The 23,516-nt window shown below is 34.8% G+C and overlaps 1 pseudogene; it reads right to left on the reverse strand.

Moving 5' to 3' along the window:
- Positions 1-219: 219 nt before the first annotated feature.
- LOC148954763 (uridine phosphorylase 1 pseudogene) lies at positions 220-20,893 on the reverse strand (annotated as a pseudogene).
- Positions 20,894-23,516: the final 2,623 nt, after the last annotated feature.

Here is a 23,516-nt window from a genome sequence, read left to right on the forward strand (position 1 = left end):
GGTACTTGAGACAGTTTTATAACGTTTTTCTCTGTAATCTCTCTTTTTTTTCAGCTTTAATATCCTTTTGAGATAAAACTTCATTTACACTTTATATCTGATAAGTTAAAAAATTTTGCTCTTCATTATATACCTCCTATGTCATTATCAATGGACTCTTGCCTATACTCTGAATGTTCGCTCATCATGACTGCCGTTTGGTAGTTTCTTATAACGTTTTCAGATCCTCTTGTCGCGGCTACTGCTAAAAGGACTATTATGAACCTGCAAACACAATAATTAATTATTTATATTATTGTCACACTTTTTGATTTGTTGCCACAATTTTCTCTTGGGCTATTCTTTTATCAGAAATGTGGCCCTTCTGCATAAAATACCTGGCCTTCATGGCACACAATAATTCAGTTTTTGACAAACAAGTGACAATGACTATTTTCACGTTAACTTCCCCACTTTTAGTGGTCTTGTCTTCGGTTTCAACTTCAAATTAAGTCCTTATGGATATTATGTGAATTTTTTTTAATTTTTCATGCCATGTTAGTCATTTTTCTGAAAACGACTTCCACATAAGAGAGCCAAATTTCTTTTCTTGACTACTTTTAGCATTTCTCCAATATTTCTATTAATCTCGGCCCGCGTTAACCAATGTAACGGTGGCTCCGTAGTATTAATGCTAATAATTTGTACTTATTTAGTACAATTTTCATACTAGTTCGTTTGGAGAGTTCAATAAGTGAGTATAACAGAGTTAAACTGATTCCATTCAGTTTCTTTTCCTTTTAATTTTGTTTGGCTATATTTTCAACTTGAACCTTTTCCTCTTTTTTTTTGATTCGTTATTTAATTGGAGCCTAAGGGTTTTTTTCAAGTTTTTATTTCGTTTTTTTTCTCAGTAAGATAGATCTATTCTAAGCCTATATTGATATGTTTCATGTTTTATTCAATAACTTCTACGACTTTTTATGCTAATTGCCCTTCTACGGTCAAATTCATTATCCCTTTTTTTAAGGGGTGGGGGGTGTCTATTGTTGCACCCTGTATTTTTTTAAAATTATTTAAATTTCTTCATCCGAAAGTGTTCGATTTAGAAAAGTACTGTATTTTTTTCAGCTGATTTTTAGAACACTTTTAATTAAGTTTTGCCCCGCGTTTGCTAATTCTCATTTCTTCCTAAAAGTGCAATTTTTACGATATACTGGTTGCCAATTTTATCCCAGCTTTAATTACTATTTTATTTGCCATAGAAGGAGAGGCAATAATTCCCTTGCAAGGTTAAATAACTTTGAATTCGGTGCTCATTATCTGCGGTTTCTTGATAAGTTTGAATCTGGGAGAATTACAAGAATGCATTTCTGTTCATTACTGCGAGTTTTCTTGTTGTGTATCAAAGAAAAAATGTTGTGTATCATTTTATTTTCAAAGAAAAAATGGATACGTTTAGTTTCTGTTAGGGTTCAACGGCTTGGGATTTGGGTGTTTGGGTTGGCACAGGTGAAAACCAATTGTTTAAACTAGGATTCTCCTGTGCCAGTTCGTTTTCTCAGATTCAAAACATCGCTAGAGTTAAAATTATTATCTTGAACTATGAACTGTGGTTTGCTTGTGACGATGAGGTTTATTTTTGGCTTATTTTTAATGGATTTTTCGTTGGCTTTTACCTCCTGGTAAGTTTTTAGGTTATAATTTATTTTTATATCACTTTTCATTTCCTTTACCTAGCAATAGTTTTGCTTTCTAAGCTTATTTTAAGTTTTGCTTAAACCTTTATAGCGCTTCTTTAAAATTTCTTTTTTTTTCTTTTTACCATTTGTAACTAATAAAAAAATTATTATATTAGACTATAACTAATTTTAATAAGATTACAGCTAGCTTGTACATGTTGCGATTTAATGTAAACTCTTGCTGTTTTTTCTATTATAATTATTTTAAAATTTTTCAAAAACAATTTTTTTTTCAAATTCGACTTAAAGTGCCACCTCAGAGAGTCAAAGTTTAGTAGATGCATTGCATGTACTTAACAACGAGAGACCAGCAGTGATTGAGCTCAACTCCAAATTTGCTAGCTTCCAGTGACCCTATTTCCGGAGTCAAACCTCCTTCGTTTTTTTTTTGATCATCCCCCCAAAATATATTTTTCCAATATACATATCAAAAGAATCGCCTTTGAATGCTGATTCTAAATATGTATAATTTAACTAGTTCCACTACACCTATTTAAAAGTTACGTGGCCTTATTAATTTATTTTATGAAACGAAGCCTAATTCGTTTTGACAAGTCTTGACATTACACCATTCGCGAAGTTTTATCTCGTCTCGGAAAACAAATTTTTGCAGAAAGCTATCATGTCACTTCAGATCGGAGCTAATAATTTAGCGTTAGAACGTGACGGTAATAATTTTTACTGGCGATATATATTTGAAGGAAAACTTGATGTTATTTATATGCCGATTAAAAAAGAAAATATAGATATTTCTGTAGATGCTTTTTACTCGTTTTATTTTAATTTAATTTTTTTTTGTTATAATTGTTTTATTCAAATATTAATCTGCTGGGGGCTACGCTTGTTTTGCCTTTCTCCGTTTCCTGGTCCGAGTTTTGGACCCCAAATTTTTGCTTTTTTTCTTTATAATACTTGCAAGTTTTTCCGTGGTCTCTATAGTGTGGTTTACATGGCTCTGAGTCCTAGTGCTGTTTTGTTGCTTCGTCAAATATCTTTAATCTTTGTTTCTCTTGATGTTTGGCCTTTTCCATAAGTGTTTTAGCTACTTGTGCTGCTGACAAAGGAACTTGTTGCTGCCCCTTTGGTTTCTTTACTGTTCTCCATAATTTTTCTCTTAAAGAGGAATTTCTTGACGATGGCCCAGGTTTAGTTATATCGGTTTCTGTAGAAGAATTTTCAGTGTCACATTCTGTTAGCTCGCGTCTGGTAGATGGCGTTTGTTCCAAAAGCCGTTTTTGCGTTAAGACTGTAGGTGAGTCTAATGTATGAACATCAGATAATTCATTGGTTCCTTCCAATTTTTCTTCCTCTGTGAATTTTACCCTTGGTTTATCACATTTTAAACCCTTATATTGTGTTTGATTTTCTTCATCGCTAGTACCCGATGAGTATCAAATATTACCTCTTTTCTCTTGTTTGTTGTGTAGAGTTTGTAGCCAAGACTGGGCTAAATTCTCCTTACACTCCTCCCAACGTTTGTGGTGATTTAAAAAGTCATAAAATTCATATGGTCTTCTGATATATACTGGTAAAATCGTGTTCTCTATTTCTTCTTCTGAAAGAATAGGCTCTGTTTTCCACTGTTTTGAAAATTATCCCTTTTTCATTCTATTATGGTGTAGTACTTCGTCTTTCTCCTTATACTGATTTTTTAGAACATATTCTAAGTTATTTGGAAGAATTTTTATAATACTCTAGGATCCATCCTATTTCGGTTTTAACTATGTTGTTCCTTCCAGGTTTCTTTTATAAACCTACAATAAGGCTTCTAAACAGTAACTCGTTTTATTTTTGTTTGCCGTTTCGTATTTTTCTTCTTTCTCTGTTTTCGCTTTTTTCATATTTTTTTTAACTTGTTCCATAGCTTTTTTCATTCGCATCACCATCTATTGTTTATATTGGTCTAGGTTGTAATATATTCTGTCATTTTGTATTTCATCTAAACAAATTCTGGGATCTCTTATATGTTGCAAAAAAATGGCGTTTCTTTTAAGGAACGTGAAAAAGCCGTATTTATTGCAAAGACTACAAATGGTAAATGTTCATCCCAATTTTCATTTTCCTCCCTTGCATGTATTCCCAGCATGTAAGCTAATTCCCTATGCTTACGTTCAACCTTCCCATTAGCTGCTGCCATGTAAGACGAGGTAAACCATCGTCTAACATCCAGATAGTCTGTAATTTCGTGTAACAATTTGGCTCTAAAACATGGCCCATTGTCACTAAGTAAAACTCTAGGGAAAATCCCGTGTTCCAGAAAAAGGCGATTGACCAAAACTTTCGCAATGGTTTTTGTCTTTTCATCTTTAATTGGAAAACCGTATAAATATGAGTTAAAATGATCGACTACGGTTAGTACGCACCTGTTTCCTTTCCTGGAAACTGGTAAACTTCCTCCTGTTCCCCAAATCTCTATTGACATTAATTCTCCTACCCCTAAAGGGATGGGGTATTGACCTAATTCAGCCCTAGGGGCCCTTGGTGGCGACTTTTGTTTGGCGCACTCTTGGCAGCTTTGTATGAAAGCTTTTACTTTTGAGTACATTTTTGGAAAATAAAAATTTCCTTTCAGTCTCCCCATAGTTTTTGCTTCTCCCATGTGACAGCCAATCGTTGCATGTGCCATCTGTAGAACTTCTCCTTCCAGAGATTTTGGAATTACTGGAATAATTTTTAAGTCATTTTTTCTATATTCTTGCGATGGTCTATGATATCTTACTAGAAGATTTTTACTTTCGTCCAGATCAAAATTATCTAAGTCCTTTAAAAAATGTTTAAAGTGCTCTGGCAGTTCCGTTCCTTTTGATAAAAAGGATTTCATCGCTACACAAAAATCGTCTTTATCTTGATGCTTCGAAACATTTTCATTAGGCAGTATTTCTACCCCTTCCAGTTCGTTCTGGATGGTTACTACGAAATTTCCGTCCGTATCATGATTTCATGACAAATAGTCTGGTAAAAGGTTTTGTACGGCCCTTTATATATATTGGGGTATAAGAATATGCTTGCAGACGTAGTATCCACCGTATCAACCGCGCTGAAGTATTTTGCTTCGTATGTAGCCAAATTAGTGATTTTTGGTCTACGCGTAAAACAAATTTTTTTCCAAGTAAAAATTGTCAAAAATATTCTGTAAAAACTACAACTGCCAAACACTCCCTTTCAACTGTCGAGTATTTTTTTTTCTGCCTCCGACAGTGACCTGCTCGCGTATTGGACTATTGATTCTACTCCTTCAGAATTTATGTTTAATAATATGGCCCCGATGCCGTACCCCGAAGCATCTGTTTGCAAACAGAAGTTTTGTGACAAATCTGGTAGTTTTAGTGTTGGTGCCAGTAATAATTGCGTTTTTATTTCATTCGAATTCGGACATTCATTCGGACATTCGAATTTACCTGATTTTTTCAAAAGGTTTGTCAAAGGTTGTGCTATTGTGGCATAATTTTTAATATATCGTCTGAAATAGCTTAACAAACTACAAACTAATCTGCAGCTTTTTTTATCTTTAGGAGGCTGTAAATTTTCTATGACTGTAAATTTTTCTGGATTTGGTGAAATAGTACCTTGGTTTATCAGGTGTCCAAGAAAAACTGATTTTGTTGCTACTATTTTTAACTTTTCTGGTTTTAATTTTAAGACTGGTTTTTCAAACTTCTCTAGTATTTTTCTAAGTCCGACAAAGTGGTCTTCCAGGTTTTCATTAAACAGACTTACATCATCTAAATAAGCCAAGGTATCTTTTTTTCCATGGTTCATTATCTTTTAACACCAAATTCATTAGTCGACTAAAACAATTTGGACTAAAGGATAAGCCAAAAGGCATACGTTCAAATGTGAACTATCTTCCATCGTCTAAGATTAATGTAGCCTTATGCTTTGTTTCTGCATCTAAAGCGATTTGCCAATATCCTGCTATTAAATCAAAACTAGTGTAATGTTTTCAACCTCCTAACGCATCTAAAATCGTATCAATTCTTTGTAACTTCATCACATCCTTAACCGTGACGGCATTTAGTGATCTAAAGTCTATACATAATCTCCAGGTGTTATCTTTTTTCCTGACTATTACTAATGGAAAACACCAATGACTAATACTTTATTTAATTATTTCTTGATCTTCCATTTCCCTTATTTGGTTTTCCAGCCATGGTTTTAAATCATAAGGTGTTTTGTACGGTGACTATTTGATTGAAAAGCCCTCTATTGATATATTGTGAGTGATTAAGTGAGTTAATCCCTAGTCCGCTTTGTGTCTTGCAAAAATCCATTTGAGATGACAAAGAATATTTTCCACCCTAGTTTTTACGTTTTCCGGTAAATGTTTTAAATTAAATTGTTGCAAAAAATCCGTTATCGACATTCCATACTTTTCTTGTGGTTGCGGTTTTAATGAGGATAAATGTTCGTGGCTAGTGAAGTTTACGCTTAATTCAAGACTGTTTATAGATTTTATTTCCGAATTTGAAATCTTTTCTACTGATCCAAGTTCTACCTGGTTCAGTTTTATTTTATTAGTACTTAGATTTGATAGTTTTAAATATGCTATACTATTTTCAATTTTTATAATCTGATTTTCCACAAAAATTATTGAGTATCCTCTTATAGTGTATCCTCCTATGAGGCAGCTATTGTTTTAACATTTCCTTCTTTTGAATTTAATGTTACTAGAACTTGAGCTGTCGTTTTCCTTTCTATGCTGATTTTTCCGTTTATTCTTAGGTTATAATTCGAATCTTCACTTTGGTTATTTGTTGTTACGCAAATTTGCCTATTATTTTCATTTGCCTGGTTTATGGTTATTGTATCGGATATGGGTTCCCATACAATCCCATATTTTCTGATGGCATCTACTCTTAGAATACAAGGAAATGGTAGCTGCTTGCATATTATTACTGTTACTGTTATTTCTTTATCCACTGCACTAAATTTCAATGGACATTCTCCCAAAATTGTCAGCTTGTGCCCTGTCACAGCTTGTGATGTCAGGGTATTCTGGCATCTGCTTACGCGATTTTTGACACTGGGAGGAAACCTCTTAAAAACTTCCTCTCGAATTAATGATTTAGATGCGCCTGTATCTAGTAAACATGGTAAATTTTGAAAACACTCTATTTTAAAACAACGCAGAATCGGTAGATTATTATTATTTGCATTTGTATCACAACGTTCTAAACTATATAGGGGTCTTTGTAAGGAAACAGCTCTGTCGACCCTTAAAGGCTGGTATCTCTGTTTAAATGCCCTCTGTTTTGCCAAAGGTTTCTGGGATTATCCCAGTTTTCTTCAGCGTTGCTACTTTGACCCTGGGTACTGCTAACCGTTTGCCTTCTAGGCCTAAATTCAGGAATATTATTCCGTGTTCTCCAATTATTATTTGTTCCCTGCCTGACTAGATTTCTGCCCTCCTGTGTTTTGAACTGGTGTCTTTCCTTGTACGTCTGGCCTTCTTTGCGTATTCTATGCCAATAATTTGCTGCACAGTGGTTTGGTTACCTACAATAATAGCAATTAAATTTTCTCTTACATTGTTCGTTTTTTCCTGATTACTTCTAAATATTTTTGATCGGTCCTTGTTGGTTTCCAAACTATCTGTCTCTGGTGGAGGAGGGTGCCCATATTTTCTATAGTTATTAGCTGCTAATTTCTCAAGGTCGTGGAGTCTGTCAGCTGTTTCCCTAGGCGGCGACCCTCGGCCTCTGTCGCGCCTTTTTGGTTCATGATTTGGCTCCTCCCTTCATATTTTATACTTTCTTGGGCTCCTGTGTTATTTATTGACATCTGGTCAAACTCATTCATAGCCTCGTCAATTTTTACCTCTGTTTCGACTAGTATTATAGCCTGCTCTAAATTTTCAGGTTTCCGCGATAATATTAGTCTTAATAACTTTTTTGGTAACCCTTGGGTAAAAGTATGTAGTTGTACTTTCTGTACTGTCTCGTCATTTCTGCCTTTCTCTAATTGTAAACCCACGGATCTACAAATTTTGTCGGCATATTCCCTGATACTAGTTGAGGTATTGAATGTGACTACCTCTGTTCTTAACCTCTCGGAGATGCTTGTGTCTATGAATCTTGTTTTAAAAGATTCAATTAGAGTACTGATGTCCTTGGGCTCTTTTTCCTTAATTGCCTCAAAATGTTTATGGGCGCTTCCCTTTAATCTGGCTGCAACGCATTGCTCTTTGACCTTATACTCAAACGATTCAGTTAGTTCGTCGAAGATCTTTAATTTTTCGATAAACTCATCTACATCTGAATTTCCCGCGTATTCTGGTATAATTTTTGTAATTTCAAGTACTGTTGATAGGGAAGTCATTTTTTCCTCTGGTAAAGCCATCTTATTTCAATCTACCATTTTTATCTAGCCCTCTCGACCAAGTTTTTCTAGCGACCACCAGTTGCTGTGAAGTGTGTATTTATTGTATTTGAGTGTCGTAGTCGTACATGCCTTTATTCTCCCTTTATAGGGGAGATAAACTCTGGCCCTAAGGTAATTAAACTTTGGTAGCGTGCCTTAGGCTATGACCGAACTAATAAGGCGTACCGGCTGGGAATGTTCGAGGGGCTAAAAGTTGATTGTAGAGAGGTTGTTTAATATACAATACATTTATTCAATTTACACATAATAATTACAAATATAGATATCCTACTGGGATTGGCTGCCCCAAGTAGACCACAAGTCTCAAAAACTACAATAATATATAAAAAGATACAGACACTTACACTGATCCGACAAAATCCCAAGGTATTTCCCAAGGTAATGAGAAAATAAACGGGCAGAGGTTCACCCGGCAAGTCAAAAGGTCTCCCTTCGGTCTCAAAAATCGGGGTACATGTATGAAAAACTAACCACGTCCTTCCAGTACATTGACGGATCTAACCAGGAAATTGGTTATTGAGCAAGTTCCCTCCAAGCCCACACATTCCACGATTTGTATCTTTATCTTAAAAAGTGGTATTTTGAAACTTTGTTTTTGCGTCTCAATATATTTTTACTCAATTAATAATTAACTAAATTAGAAAGCTTTACCACATACGGTGAACCAAAATCAAAGCTGCATCACTTCAAAATTGTTCAGAAATTAAATAAAAAAACAATTTTTTTTAACTGAAAGTAAGGACCGACATTAAAACTTAAAACGAACAAAATTATCCCGTATATGAAAGGGGCTGTCCCCTCCTCAACACCTTGCTCATTACGCCAAAGTTGAACTCTGTCTCACAACTTTATTTTTTAAAAGAATAAAAAAATAGCCTAAAGAGTGAGGCGTTGAGGAGGGGACAGCCCCTGTCATATACGGAATAATTTCTGTTTTAATGTCGCTCCTTACTTTCAGTTTAAAAAAATCTTATTTCATTACTGTTATTGGTCATATTTCACGCGAAGCCAGCGCTACCTGTATGACGTTTATCTCTGCATCAGTATGCTGTGCGAAATGTCTGCTGCAAGTAGGATGAAGTAAATCCAAACAATATATGTATATTTTCACAATTTAGAAATTTTAAGCTCATATCTAAACGATACCATCCCATACTCTTTATCTATTGTTATCAATTTTAATATGCAGCACTAGGATACTGAGCTTTGCTTGGTGAAAGGAATTTAGACAAATATTCAGTACCCCCCCCTCCTTCCGTGAAAATTTAAAGGGTGCACTTTTATTTGCTGAGACTTCATTTTCAAATCACATGCAACTGAATGACGCGATGCACGGGGCTGCTTAAATAGTTTATAACTAAACTGCGAGATGTAGTTTCCTATGATGGGGCGGGAGTTGAAGAAAGGTAAAGGGGGATATGCACTTTGATTTTAACGGTAAAGCTGGCAAAAAAGCCAATGTTATTAAACTCACCATCACCCACCCGAATACTTGTTTAGAGTGCACTCCTGTCGTCTGCAGCAACTCATTGCTGACAGCCTTAGTAAAACCGGAGTCCACTACTTAGTTTATGTTTGTTTGTTTCGTGTGCATTGTTTATTTATGTATTAATTTTAAAAAAAATTCCGCAAAATAAGTTTTTCAAAGAAAAGTAAAGAATTCCATTAAATTAACCGAGTCAAACTCAAAACGAGCAGAAATTAACATAAATTGGGCTCAAAACCCCTATGCATTCCCAAGCCCAGAACATAATTTGCACTTTATTGGAAAAATATAAATGTATTTACTTTTATAACTTTAATAAATCAAATAATACGATGCACATTCATTTGTATTTATTTCATCATAAAATAATTAGCTCTGATGAAAGTAAAAAAAAAATAATTAGCGTAAAGAGTGAGGTAATGTCTAGGGGTCGAACTCAATCATATATGTAATACTTTCTGTAGGTTTTAAGTTTTAATGGTGCTCCTTACTTTAAGTTGAAAAAATTGTTTTTTTTATTTAATTTCTGAACATTTTTTAAATAATGCTGTGAAATCCGGTGCTCCCTTCTCCCGTGAAAACTTCCTCCGTGGAAAGATCCTCCCACACAACCCCTGACCCATCCCCCCAACTACCAGAAAAATACCCCTTGAAAACTTCTGTATACTTTCCAATAACCAACATTATATGTAAACATTGGGCAGAGTTCATAACTTGCAGACCTTCCCCCGGGGACTCTGGGTGATTAAGTCACCCTCAAAGATATAGTTATTGTATTTCTCGACCATGCTGAACAAAATGGCTATCTCAAAAGTTTGATCGGGTGACTTTGGGAAAAAGAGAGCGTGGGAGGGGGCCTAGTTGCCCGTATATTTTTTGGTAACTTAAAAAGGGCACTAGAACTTTTAATTTCGGTTTGAATGAGCCCTCCCGCGATTTTCTAGGACCACTGGGTCGATATGATAACCCCTGAGGAAAAAACAAACGAACGAAAAAAAAAACAAATAAACACGCACCCGTGATGTTTCTCCTGGCAAAAAATACAAAATTCACATTTTTGCAGATAGGAGCTTGAAACTTCTATAGTAAGGTTCTCTGACACGCTAAATCTGAAGGTGTGATTTTCATTAAAGGTCTATGACTTTTAGGTATTTTTTTTCCCTTTTTTCGAAAATAGGGCAAATTTTCTCAGGCGCGTAACTTTTGATGGGTAAGACTAAACTTAATGACTAAACTTCAGATATATAATATTCATTAAGTCTCCGAGTTCAGAGTTTGTATTCCACAATGTACCCATCACAAACCATGGAAGTCTGAGAAAGTTCGTATAACTTTTGAGAATGGCGAAAACGCCCCTAAAAAGTCAAAGAATTTTAATAAAAATCACCCCATCAGATTCGGCATATCAGAGAATCTTACTGTAAGGGTCTCTAGCTTCCATCTGAAAAAATGTGAAATTTTGTAATTCTTACCAGAAGAAAGATCACGCATATGCGTTTTTTTTTTTTTTTGTATTTTGTCAGGGTGGTAGTATCGAACCAATCATCATATAAGATCGGGAGAGAGCATAAGATCGGGAGAGAGCTTTCTCAAACAAAAATTATAGTTCTAGTTTCCCATTTTGCGACCAAAACGATTGGGGGGCAGCTAGATCCCCCTCCCACACCCCTTTTTCCCAAAATCATCTGATCAAAATTTTGAGACAGATATATTGATCGGCATAGTTGAAAGGTCAAGTAATCATGCCTTTGGCAGTGAAGTGGCCCTGCAAGTTCCGGGGAAAAGGTTGTAAGTTATGAATTATGTTTAGTGTCTACATTTAGTATTTGTTTTTGGGAAGTAAACAGACATTTTTGGGAGGATGTATTTTCTTTGGGGGGAATTTTCTGCAGTGGGGATTTTCCAAGAGGAGATTTTCCATGGAGAGGGAAGTTTCCGGGAGGAACTTTCAAAGGGAAACCATACACGGGGGAATTTACCAGAATTCTTATACTAAAATCTTTTTATTTGACTTGTTTTCTCTTTGCCAATTTAATTTGACATGTGAAGATATATCGGGGAAGTTGCCCAGGGAACATTTTCAAAGGAGATGAAATTTTTTGGTGGATTTTTCTGTAGGGGGGATATTTTTACAGGAGAGATTCTCTATGGGGGAATTTTACGCGGGAGAAACTTTCCACTGAGACATTGAGAGGGAAGAATTCCTGGAAACATTTTACACGGAGGGAGGATTTCCGTCATGATTTGAAAAACAATTAGAGATTAAAAGAAAAACAAGCCTTTTTTTTCAAACGAAAGTTGGCTGAAAAGAATTTTCTAGGTGGAATTGTCCGGAAGAAGTTTTCTGGGGGGAATTTTCAGCAGGGATTGCATTTTCTGGGGGAAGGGGGATGATACTCGGGAGGAACTTTCCAAGGAGGAATTTTATTGGGGGGATTTCCCTTGAAGAGAAAAGACGGGTTTTTGCGGCATTATTTGAAAAACAATTCAATAAAAAAAAACAATTTCTTTTTACTAAAAGTAAGGAGCAACATCCAAGGTTAAAACGAAGCAAAATTATCTCGAGTATGAGAAGTGAATCCCTCTCCTCAATACCTCGTTTTCTTACGCTAATTGTAGCTTTTCCTCCCAATTATTTAAGGACAGCCCCTAAAACAAAAGAGCAGTTTAATTAAAGTTCGGAGATTTTTAAAATACAAAGAGAAATTTTGGTGTGAAGAGCGAGGTATTGAGGAGGGGTTATCTCCTTCATGCACGGATCAGTTTCTGTTCTTTTGAGCTTTAATGCTGCTCCTTACTTTCAGTGGGGAAAAAAATATTTAATCGCTGAAAGACAGAGCCAACTCTCAGGGGAAACTATTTAACATGCGGCTGATTTTGAATAGCCAAAAATAACCAGTATCTTATTTTTCTTTATCCTGAGCCCGAGTAATTCCAAATAAGAGCTTTTGTAATATCCATTCATATAAAAGTTTTTTTGTATTTTATTCAAAGTTTGGAAAACATTGCGCAAAATACCCTTTAAGTACAATTTTTGTTATTGAATTTGGGCAAAACATAAAATTAATCTCAGCAAAAAGACTGATCAGAAATGTCAAAATTGATACATCAATTATTGAATATCGAAAGCAAAAATATCGATACATCGTCTAATCAAATTATCGCCCAACACTACTTATTGGCGTTTCGATTACAAATAAAAGAATTTGGGGCTGTATTGGAGTTTTGATTTAAATATTGGAAGCAAAAAATTGAAACAATTAAATAATTCCTGGAGCTGATCCCTCTCCCCTACTAACTTCTATGACTAAAATACAACCGAATTAACCAATCTAGTTACAGTATAAATATTATTTTAAAAAGCACTAAGTCTTAATTTCTTTTTCCATTATTTCTTTTTCATGTTTATGAATGAAAAAAAAAATCTTGTTTTCAATGATTTTCTGTTTTTCAGTGATTTGATTTCTGTCCTGTTTGAAGATGTAGAGGGTGTATTCATATTCATTTTTGAAAATGTTAAATAAAGAAAATCTTTTCTCGAACTGATAGATTTTAGGAAGTAAAAGACCCTTAACTATCAGGGGAAAAATTTGACCTGATCAAACGTGTTGAAACAGGAAGTATAGCACTTTTTTGCAATTTTTCCATTAATTCTCACCGCAATTTTCCCACCTGTTTACTTGACGTCCAATATTAAGAAATACAAGAGCCCATTACCCCAAAAAATAAAGTCAAATTGAAACACAAAGTATACTATTAGAATTGCCTTGCCCGAAATCCCTATGTAGGGAGCTTACAGCTCCTTGGGTTGAATAAAGAGAAAAATCCATTGGCTTGAAAAACAAGATAAGCTGCTTGAACTACGATATTTTGCATCGAGAGCATTGTCATTTTTTGTTTCTGTTTTTTTTACTTCCTCCTCCACTGGAAAATCATAAAGACATGTTTAATACCTCATTTGAAAGGAGATTGCCACATCTAGTGCCTTTTATGATTGAAAAAACTAGAAAACTAAAATAGAATCAGTTTTCTACGAAAAACTGTAGTTTTGTACAACACTGTAGTAGCAAATGCTATTAACATCATCTTGCATAGGAAGATCAAAATAGTATTTTTTAACATTATAAAAAACATGAGGATATACTTATATAAAATATAGTAATCCTTTTAGAGTCATAACAAAAAATTTGATTTGTGAATTGAAACAAGATTAATTCCTGAAAATTTTAAATAAAATAATTTTATTTCGTCTCTCAGTTCAAAGTTATAATTCTCTTCTGGGAAAAAACTTTTTTTGGCTTAACTCCTAAAGTGCGCATCTCTATAACGTTGTGCTATATTTCCATATCAATCTGGGTCGCAGCAGTAGCTAGCAACCTAGTAAGAGACGATCACGTCCCATACTAAGAAATGTAGAAACCCATATTTCCTAAAAATAGTGTCAGATCGAAATTCAAAGTGAACTATTAGAACTGCCTTGTCCAAAACTCCTAGACAGGAAACGTACAGTCTGTTGACTTGAAAAATAATAAAAGTGGCTGGAACTACAAGATTCTGCGTCGAAAGCATCTTTTTTCCGTTTTTTTCCTTTTCAGCTAGCTGGGCACTGAAAAATTATAGAGAGCTGTTTAATAACTCATTTTAAAGAAAATTGCTATACCTAGTGCCTTTTGTAGTTCGAAAGAACAGATTTTAAAATATAATTAATTTTTACAAAAAACTGCATTTTCATGTACAAACCTGACGAATGACGTCATTATCAGAGGTTCTAGCCATACATGACCTTTAATAAGCGAAAGCAATATTTATACACGCTTTTCTTTCGAAACCTAGTAAAGAACATATAAGAAATAACGAATTCTTTCCTCTACTAACATTTATAGGCAAGACTCCCCCCACAGTCTTCAGGGGCAAGAGTTATAAGTTATGCCCTGGGGACATATATGGTTCTTATGGAAGGAATGCTCTTATAAACTTCAGAGAAGGCTCATTTGATTGGAAATTAAAAGTTCTAGTTCCGTTTTTAAGCGTCAAAAGATATTGGAGGGTAACCAGCTTCACCCCCCCCCAAACCTTTTTTCCCCAAATGCATCCAATAAAAATTTGAGATAGCCATTTTGTGAAAAATAGTTCAAAGATCATATAACAAAACTGTGGAGTCGACACAACCCACCAGGGCCCGAAGGCAGGCGTTGTAAGTTATGCCCTGGGGGCATATATGGGTCTTATGGAAGGGATGCTTGTATTAACTTCAAAGAGGGCTCATTTGATTGGAAATTGAAAGTTTTAGTTCACTTTTTAAGAGTCAAAAGAGATTGGAGGGCATCTAGCCCCCCCCTCCACACCCTTTTTTACTCAAACCCATCCGATAAGAACTTTGAGATAGCTTATTTTTAATAGTTCAAAGAACATATAATAAAAGGTCAGATACCAACTAAGCCCCCCAGTGTCCAATGGTAGGCGTTGTAAGAGATTCCATTTATGACCAGATGTTTCTTATTGAAAGGGAGCTTGTAAAAAATTCAGCAAGGTGCCATGCGACTGGACATTGGCAAGTCTTGTTCAGGTTTTTAAAGTCCAAAGAGATTGGAGGTTAACTATCCCCCCCCCCCTCCATGTCCCTTTTCCCACAAATGCATCCAATAAAAATTTTGAGATAGCCATTAAGTTAAAAATGCTCAATAATCAGATAACAAAACTCAGGTGTCGTCACAAACCCCAGGGCCCGGGGGCAGGCTTTGTAAGTTATGCCCTGGGGCATATATCGTCCGTATGAAAGGGATGCTCGTATAAACTTCAGACAGGGTTCATTTGATTGGATATTGAAAGTTCGAGCTCACTTTTTAATAGTCAAAAGAGAATCCGAGGGCAGCTAAACCCCCCCCCCTCCACGCCTTCTTTTTCAAAATCCATCTGATGAAAATTTTGAGATAGACATCTTGTTAAAAATAGTTCAAAGGTCGGATAAGAAAAAATCCGGTGTCAATAGAAACCCTAGGGTACAGGGGAAGGCGTTCTAAGTCATGCCCTAAGGGCATGTATGGTTTTTTTATGAAAGGGATGCTCGTATAAACTTCATAGAAGTCTCATTTGATTGGAAATTGAAAGCCCTAGTTCACTTTTTAAGATTCAAGAGAGTTAAACTAGCCCCCCCCCCACGCTCTTTTTGCCTCAAACCCGTCCGCTACAAATTTTGAGACAGCCAATGTTTTGGAAATTGTTCAAAAACTAGATAACAAAAAACGCCCCCCAGAGCCCGGGGGATAGGCGTTGTAAGTGTTATCCTGGGGGGGGGGGGGTATATGGTTCTTATGAAAGGGATGCTCGTATAAACTTCAGAGGGGGATCATTTGATTGAAAATTTAAAGTTCTAGTTCAATTTTTAATAGTCAAAAGATGTCCGAGGGCAACTAGTCCCCCCACACACCCTTTTTTCTCCAAGCCCATCGATAAAATTTCTATAATAGCCATTTCATTAAAAATAGTTCAAAGGTCAGATAAGAAAAATTCCTGTGTCGACAGAACCCGCCAGGGCCCGGAGGCAGGCGTTATGAGTAATGCTCTAGGGGCATATATAGTTTTTATGGAAGGGCTGCTCGTATAAACTTGAGAGAGAGCTCATTTGATTGGAATTTGAACGTTCTTGTTCAATTTTTGAGAGTCAAAAGAGACGGGAGGGCAACTAGCCCCCCCCCCCTCTACGCCCTAAATGCATCAGATCAAATATTTGAATTAGACATTTTGTTAAAAATAGTTCAAAGTTCTGATAACAAAAAACTCCGGTGTCGACACAGCCCCCCCCCCAGGGCCCGGGGGTAGGCGTTGTAATTTATGCCCTGGGGGCATATATGGGTGTTATGGAAGGGAAGCCCGTATAAAATTACTAGAGGGCTCATTAGATTGGAAATTGTAAGGTGTAATTCATTTCGTAAGAGTCGAAAGTGATCAGATGGCGGCTAGCCTCCCCACACTCTCCATTTATTTTCTTCCATAGGCCTTTTACATGGCAGGGGTCGTCTTATAAAATTCAAAGGGGGCTCATTCAATTGTAAAACAAGAGTAGTAGTGCCTTTTTTAACAGTAATAGTTATCAGAGAGTAACTAGCCCCCACGCCCTTTTTCCCCGAATAAATCTGATAAGAAAGTTAAGGTAGCCATTTTGTTAAAAATAGTTCAAAGATTATATACGAAAAACTCCTTTACGTATGGTCATTTCGTTAAAAATAGTTCAAAGATCAGATAGGAAAAACTCTTGTGTCGACACAATCCCCCCCCCCCCAGGGCCGGTGAGGCGTTGTAAGTATTGCTCTGGGGGCATATATGGTTTTTATGGATGGTAGCTTGTATAAACTTCAGAGAGGGTTCATTTGAATGAAAATTAAAAGTTGTAATTCCTTTTCCCAGAGCGAAAAAAGATCAAAGGGCGCTTAGCTCCTCCCGCCCTCCACGCCGGATAAACCCATCCGATAAAAATTTCAGGTGACCATTTAGTCAAAAATAGTTCAACCATCAGATATTAAAGCTCCAGGGTCGAGACAACCCCCCAGGGCCCAGGGATAGGCGTTGTAAGTTATACTTTGGAGATATATATGGTTCTTATAGAAGGGATACTCGTATAAACTTCAGAGAGGGCTCATTCGATTGAAAATAGAAAGTTCTAGTTCACTTTTAAAGAGTCAAAAAAGACCGAAGCTTAATCTAGTCCCTCCACGCCCTTTTTCCCCAAACCCATCCGATAAAAATTTTGAGATAGCAATTTTGTTAAAAATAGTTCAAACATCAGATAATAAAAACTCCAAGGTTGACACAAACCCATTTTTCCCTTTGATAATGTTACTTTGACATCAGTTTTGATACTTTGATAAATATTTGATTTTTTTTAAGTTTAATTTTGAAATTGTATGGGTAAGACCTCCTTCTCTCACTGTAAAATTCTAAAACCTGCTGCGTCATTTGCGCTTTATTGAAAACTATATGCGTCTTGAACAGTCTTGGAAAGTATAAACAAAATCAAATTGAATATTTGATGTATAATTATATTAATTGTTTGAAGATCCATCAGTTCAAGAATTTGGTTCACTATAATTGTATTTTTATTTTCAATGCTGTAAGAACTGGAAAAGAAAATATTTGTAATATAATCCGTTTTCAGTTAAGCGCCAATGACGCAGTAGGCTTTTGGTTTTTTATTTACAGTTAGGAAAGGAGGCAATATCCAAACACTTGTTTGTAGGGAAACTATATTCGTCTTCAACAACTTTAAAAAGAGCTAATAAATTAAACTGAATATTTGATGCATAATGAATATTTGATGTATAATGTATAATATTAATTGCTGAAAGCTCATCAGTTCAAAATGTTACTATAATCTTAAGGTTTATTTTCAATATAAAGTGCAAAAGAAAATATTTGTCATAAAATTGGTTTTCTCTAATGCGCCAATGACGCATTAGGTTTTAGAATTTTACAGTGAAAGAAGGGGGTCAAACCCAAACTCTTGTTTGTGGTGATTTTTGCTCGTTTCAAGCTTGATTTGCATATTCAATTTAATTTTCACTTGTTTTAAGATTTATTTATTCATTTATATTAGTACCTATTGTATGTTTCTTTGCATTGATTGTTTATTTGATTTCTGTTCGTTTTAAGTTTAATTTATACTTCAATAGGAAAATATTCTTTTTCGTTTTAAGTTTGATATTCACATTCAAATTAAGCATTACTCGCTTTAAGATCTATTTATTCATTTATATTATTGCTTGTTGTATGTTTTTGCTATGATTGTTTTATTTAATTTCTGTTCGTTTTGGGTTTCAATTCTTCTATAGTAGTAATTTCTGGTCGTTTTGGGTTTTAATTTTAACAGGTATTTGTATCTTCTAAACTTAAGTTTAAAATGGCTTTAGTTTTCTTAGAAAAACTTATTTTTCGGAATTTTTTTTTTAATTAATTAATAATAAAGGACGAATTCTAGCCCTTAGTAACAGAATATATTAAAATAAATTATCATGTGCATGGTAATGCAAAGCTTATAGGTAGGATATGTAATCATATTAAAGAATCGGGGTTGCAGCAGTAGGTGCAACCTAGCAAAAGGACCATCGCCCAAAGTAATCAAATGTTGAAAAGGCGTTTTGAAATCACTATAGTAAAGAGCAAATAATGAATTACATTTTTCAGGTTGCAGCAGTAGCAAGCAGCCTAGTAAGAGACAATCACGACCCATACTAAGAAATACAAGAGCCCAAAACTCTTAAAAAGTTGTGTCAGATCAAAACACAAGGTACATTATTAGAACCACCTTGTCCAAAATTCCTATATAGGAAACCTGTAACCTCGTGGCTTGAACAAAGGAGAAAACATTTTAGCTTGAAAAACAAGAAAATTGGTTTAAACTACGATATTCTTCATCGACGTCATCTTTTTTCCGTTTTTTCTTCCTCCTCAGATAGCTGGGTACTGAAAAATTATAGAGAGCTATTTAATGGCTCATTTTAAAGGAAATTGCTGCATCTAGTGTTTTTTTTTAATTAAAAAGTTTTTAAAATTGAATCAATTTTTACAGAAAAAACTGCATTTTCATGTACAATCTTGATGAATGACGTCATAATCGTAGGTTATAATTATATATGACGTAATAAGTGAATGCAATATTTATACACGCTTATCTTTCGAAAAGATAATATAAGAAATCCATCGTTACAAGAATACATTTTTTACAAAAAACGGCATTTTCTATAACACTCTAGTAGCAAATGTTATTTTTAACATTATAAATAGCATGTAGATATAGTTATGTAAAATGTAGTTATAATAAAGAAAAAATTAGGGCACATAGTAACTAAAAGTTAAGATAATAAAAGCATCTTTTGAAAAGTTACTTGTTTGGGGCATAGTGCCATATTGAAGCTTGTCTCTTACTATTCCAACTACGACAAAGCCACAGGCTTTTTCCTAATTGTATTTTACATAAAAGATCGATATAGCTCATTATAAATGGGGACTATCTAAGTTTCATCGGATATATATGAAACCTAGTAAAGAACAAACTACGGAACATAATAATCAAAAGTTAGGATAATACAAGCATCTTTTGAGATTTTACTTTTCCGGGGTATAGTGTCATACTGAGCTTCGTCTCTTACTATTCCAACTAAGAAAAGGCCATAGGATTTTTCCTGTTAGCAATTTTACAGTAAAGAACAAACTATTACATAAAGTGTCAATATACTTTTATATTAAAGGACGAACTGCAGCCCATATGAACTGAGGTTTTAAAATATATTATTGCATAAATGATTATGTAACAAAAACTCATCTTTTGACATCCGGGTTGCAGCGGTAGCTAGTAACCTAGTAAGAGACGATCACGTCCAATGTTATGAAATATAAAAACCCATAACTCCTAAAAAAAGAGTCAGATCAAAACAAAAAGTACACCATTAGAACCGCCTTGTCCGACACCCCTGTATAGAAAACTTTCTGTTCCTTGACTTATAATAAAGAACAAACTCTAGCCCATATAAACTGAAACATCAAAATGAATCATCATTAGAATGATGATGCAAAAAACTTATCTCTTGAAAGGATAATATAACACAAACATCTTTTGAAATTTGCTTTTCTGGTATATAGTGCCATTTTTGACTGACTTTGCTGCCTGATTTCCTATGGTTCGTGTTTTATTGTTCCAACTAAGGAAAAACATTCCTATGTTTAATTATCTTTGAAAAAATTCGTGATTGTAGCTGTAGCTACAACCTATTAAGAGACGAACATACTCGAATACCAGCATGGTGATTTAGTGCACCAATGATAACTATCTCCATTTCAATATTTCGAACTCAATTCTGATAGAACTTGGTCAAACATGCAGTCTTATCAGCCGCTCTATATTCACAGAAAGCACCATCTAGTCTCCCTTGTCCTTCGTAAAAGTTATCAGCGCACATCGTCTTTCTTATGGTTGTCTTCCATGGATCTTCAGGTCATGTAAGACTCTTTAAGTCCATTGCTAAGTTGCAGTCAAGTTTTACTTTGCGACTCATTTTCTTACCAAGGGCAGGAAGGTTAAAATTAGGCTCACCATATCCATTCAAAGCTACACAAGTTATCATGACGTTTCAACCCTCAATGTGATTTCCTCCAAGGTTCCTATCCTAATAAAAACTGGATCCTTTAATTGTGCATGGTACATAAGCTTGATCATCTTATGAAGCAAAATTACGATAGATGGGACACCCATCCCATGACTCAATGAAAGTACAAGTCCAACATTAAACATTGAGTTTCTGTTCCCTGGCTTTGAAATATTGTTACAAGATAAGTTTCATGCATCATCATGTATATGATGATATATTTCGTTATTTCACTTACCACGGGCTAGAGTTTATCCTTTACTATAAATAAAAATACAGATTCTAGTTAAAAAAGTTTTTAACTTAATTAAATTTTGTTTTTTAATTAAAAAGACACTAGAACTCTTAATTTCCGTTTGAATAAGCCCTGTTGTGACATCCTAGGACCACTGGGTCGATACGATCACACCTCGGAGAAAAAAAACACAAAGGAACAAATAAACACGCATCCGTGATCTTTCTTCTGGCAAAAATTACAAATTCCCTATTTTTACAGATAGGAGCTTGAAACCTCTACATTACGGCTTTCTGATACGTTGAATTTGATGGTGTAGTTTTCATTAAGATTCTATGACTTTTAAGGGTTGTTTTCCCCTTTTCTCGAAAATAAGGCAAATTTTCTAAGACTCGTAAATGTTGATGGGTAAAACTAAACTTGACGAAACTTAAATATTTAAATCAGCAAAAAATTCCGATTTTTCATGTATGTATTGGTAAACACATTCCGTTTTTTTATATTTCGGTTACTATTGAGCCGCGTCTCTTTTACTATATAGTTCGTTACCACGAACTGTCTGATTAATTATATTTAAAATTGTTTTTGTTAATAACAAAAGGTTTCTATATACAGCAATTTCCTTTAAAATGAGCCACTACGCAGCTCTCTATTATGTTGATTGAAAACCTACGATTATGACGTCATTCTCAATCTTAACCATGAAAATGCAGTTTTTTCGCAAAAAAAGATTTTACATTAAAAAAAAATTTAATTACTAAGAGTTTTTAACCTCATCAACTTCCTTTAAAATGAGCCATTAAACAGCTCTCTACAATGTTCCAGTGCCCCAATATCTGAGGAAAAGAATAAAAGAAAAAAAAGATGTCGTATATGCATAATATCCTGGTTTCAGCCAATTTTTTTATTTTCAAGCCAGTAAATTTCCCTTGGTGTTAAAGCCAAGGGACTATAACTTTCCTACATAGGATATTTTGACAAGGCGGTTTTAATAGTTTACTCCGTTTTTTGATCTGATTCTAGTTTTAGGAGTTATGATCTATTTCATTTTTTTTTTGCTATGGGACATGATCGTCTCTTATTAGGTTGCTAGCTACCGCTGCAACCCGGATTATATAGTCCCATCATGATGACCAGCATCATAACATAGGTTTTACTTTTTTACGTCATTTTTGGTTATAACTTATTATTTTCTGTAAAATGGCCCATTAAACAGCTCTCAATATTTTTTAGTCTGACGCTTATTTTAGGGGGGTTTCGGGCTATTTTGTCGTTGCTATGGGACGTGTTCGTTTTTCAGTAGATTACAGCTAGGTCTTAAGTTTCAAATCTGGTTTTCTGTATGCTGTAATGATCGACACTCTACATGATTTACTTTTCTGCCCAGGTAAGAAGGATAGATACGCGCAGCCAATCACAGTTTGGTTTAAAACAAACCGTCTTTCAAATGAGCAGAATACCGTATTCAAAGCTAACTTTGAAAATGGATTTGAACCATTGAATGAAAACCTGCTAATAAATATTTTACTACGGTTCATATCATGAACCATGGAATTGGTCAAGTCCCATAATAAACAATGACTTCTCAAAGAGGAATAAAGATTTAACCCCCATTGCTTTTGTCCAGAAAAAAATTGCAGAACTTAATACAATTACCTATAAAAATCACTTCCAAATATTTTTTGATGGGTCAAAAATGAATGATAATGTTGCAAGTGGTGTTTTCCTTCCTCACCTGAAAATTGCAATGGGCGAGAGATTATATAATAATTTATCTAAAATGTCTGCTGAGTTAAATGCCATAATCATGGCATTAGAACACCTTAAGGAAAACCAACCTTTGATTGCAAATTCAAATAATATTATCATATATTCCGACTCTCTATCAAGCCTTGAGTTGCTGGACTCATCTCCTCAATATAAGTTGGACATTGACACTTATCATTGTCTCAGTATTATTGATAATCTTTCTTCAAGTGGCATAAAAACTTATTTTAAGTACATTCCTAGCCACTCTGGCATAAGTGGTAATCATCAGGTTGATGAAATAGCAAAAAATGCTATAAATATTGACCAGCCAAGTGGGAGACCAATCCCAATTAGAGATATTTACCGATGGAGGCTATCAGATGTTAATTTTAATAAGATTAATCCTATCCTTTCCCCCTTTCCCAATAAGTATCTTTCTAAAATTTATCATAGAATTCGTTCTGGATCAAATGGACTAAATTTCCTTGCATTCTCATATAAGTTTTCTAATTCAAGTGGTTCAATTCCCCTGTCCCCTCTTTGCAGGCATTGTAATATGAATAATGAAACAATTGACCATTGCCTAGTTGAATGTTATATGCTGACGTCTGCACTACATACCTTGCTTTGTAAACTGTTAAAATGCTTCAAATACCACAAAATCTCACTATTAGCCAAGATCCTAGCCAACTATACCTGCACACAGAGCACAGAAATCGATATATATCATCTTATATTTGAACTCCTTGAGTCAAAAGATCTACTGAAAAATATCTGAGAATATCTAATAAATAAGAGACGACCAAGCC

Source organism: Artemia sp. Qi Xiang Cuo, chromosome 3 (genome assembly GCF_049724085.1).
Source record: "Artemia sp. Qi Xiang Cuo chromosome 3, ASM4972408v1, whole genome shotgun sequence".
Classification (NCBI taxonomy): Eukaryota; Metazoa; Arthropoda; class Branchiopoda; order Anostraca; family Artemiidae; genus Artemia; species Artemia sp. Qi Xiang Cuo.